Genomic DNA, 2271 nt, shown 5'->3' with positions numbered 1-2271 from the left:
TCTCGCAGTCCGTGAGTTCGAGCCCTGCGTCAGGCTCTGTGCTGAGAGCTCAGAGCCTGGAGCTTGTTTCGGATTCTGTGTCTCCCTCTCTGTCTGACCCTCCCCCGTTCATGCTCTGTCTCTCTCTGTCTCAAAAATAAATAAACGTTAAAAAAAAATAAAAAAAAAAAAAGACCCCCACCTTCAAACACAAAGGGTGGTGAGGTTGAGCAGTTACCCAACGGCTGGTGCCCAGCCTAAGCCCCTGGGGCTCAGCGTGGATGATCAGAGCTCAGAGGTCTTGGGCCAGGACTAGCAAATCAGCACCCTGGTGGCAACAGGGGGTCACCCTTCCTCCAAGGGAGTCCTGGGGGCAGAACCCAAGAGAGGCCCTGTGTGCTAGGGATTGACAGCATGACCTCCCCTCCTGCCCCTTCTGCTGGTCTATTTAGGCCTTAGAAAAAACAGCCAGAAGGCAGGTGATCCCTATACTTGGAAAACTCCAGAGGCTGATGGGGGGTAGGGGGTACCCACAAAGAAACAGAGAACCAGAGATGCCTGGGCAGAGCTCAAGACCTCCACACTGGGGTCTGCAGAGCAGCTGGGGGATGTTAGTCAAAGAGGGCTTGGAGAAGGGGAAGGAAGCAGCTTGGAAGGAGGTAAGGAATAAGGAGCAGAAGTGGCCTGGAAGAGGGAAGTGGAACAGATTTGCTCAGCCTCCCGCCCGGGGAAAAGGGTAAAGTCACCAGACAGGAGCACAGGAAGCCTGCACTGAGAATGAGGAAAACCACAGAAGCTCCTGTCATGAGGTGGGGGAACCCCTGAAATCCCCACCAGAAGGTGAGCCAGCTGTGAACCGTGTCATTCAGCTGTGCATCGTGCTGTCTCGCAGGGCGCCAAGCATACAAGCGGTGCTTACTAAATGCTGGATAAATGAATGGAGGCATGAATGGCAGGTGACTGCAGCTACTGCAGGACGGAAGATGTCCCCCCCCCCCCCCACCGAGGACTTCTGGAGCCCCTACTGTGTGCGGCACCCAGTGCTAGCCCCCGCAGGGAGGGAGGAGGGCATAAAGGGTAAAATGGAGTCCTTGTCCTCAAGGGGCTTCTGGCGTCCGGCCGGGATCGGGCTCATGGTCTCCTGTTGTGCCGAAGGCCCCTCTGTCGTGATTGGCCGTGTGCTCTCCGCGGGACCTTGGGCAAGTCATGTCCCCTCTCTGGAGTTTTTTCTCTGTCTGCAAAATAAAGGAGTAAGCTAGGTGCTCCTTCAGGTCCCTTGGCTGTCAACACCTCAGCGCCCGCCCATCCCCTCCCTACCCACCTTGATTCCGTGAGCACCTCACCCTCCTACAGAGGCAGCAATCAGAGCGGCTGAGACGTAGCCTGTACAGAAAACTCGGGTTCTAGTTGTGTGGTCTTGGGCAACCTCCAGGAGATAAGAGCACCTGCCTCCTGGGTCTGTTGTGAAGCTTTAGAGAGATGACGGACGCACGATAAAAGACTTTTAGCCCAGTGCCTGGCACATGCTCGGTGCTTTAAAATAGCAGTAACACAGCAAGCGTGCGAATTCTGAAAATCTCCCCCCTTATCCCGTGGGGAGTTGGAACCGGTCCCCTACCCGGCCCAGGTCCCCACCATCTGCCCAGCCTCACCCGCCCCTTCCCCCCTCCAGGACAGACCAGGGCTCAGAGCTGTGTTTGGGAGCAGCTGAGGATTGGAGGGCAGGGAAGGGGCCCGTGCCTCCGTCCCTCCGGTTGCCTGCCTGCGGGAGCGTCAGCCCACGTTGCGTTAGGGGAAGGTCCGCGCCGGCCGGCGAGCACCGCGATAACCACTGCCCCCTGCCGGCGGCGGCGAGACCAGCACTTCCCGGGAGCCGGGCCTCCTTGGGCTTCCCGACCAGACCGAGGGAGGAGGAGGCGGCGGGGCAGAAAGGAGGCGGGGCGGGGCACCTGGTGTCTCAGCGGGTTAAGCATCCGACTTGGGCTCAGGTCGCGATCTCAAGGTTTGTGGGTTTGAGCCCCGCCTCAGGCTCTGTGTGCTGACAGCTCGGAGCCTGGAGCCTACTTCGGATTCTGTGTACCCCTATCCCTGTGCCCCTCCCCTATTCACGCTGTCTCTCTCTAAAAAAAAAAAAAAATTTTTTTTAAAGAAGGGAGGCAGGGCTGCGCTTCCCAGCGTTCAACCTGGATCTCCAGTCCCCACACACTTAGCTCAAACCTCAGGCCTCAGTGGTCGGAGGCTCCCAGGGCTGAGCGAGCTCTCTGCCCACCTGGCAGGGGCAGGGGCAGCGCC

The sequence above is a fragment of the Panthera leo genome, chromosome B4 (assembly GCF_018350215.1).
Source record: "Panthera leo isolate Ple1 chromosome B4, P.leo_Ple1_pat1.1, whole genome shotgun sequence".
NCBI classification, from domain to species: Eukaryota; Metazoa; Chordata; class Mammalia; order Carnivora; family Felidae; genus Panthera; species Panthera leo.
This window is presented reverse-complemented; position numbering follows the sequence as displayed.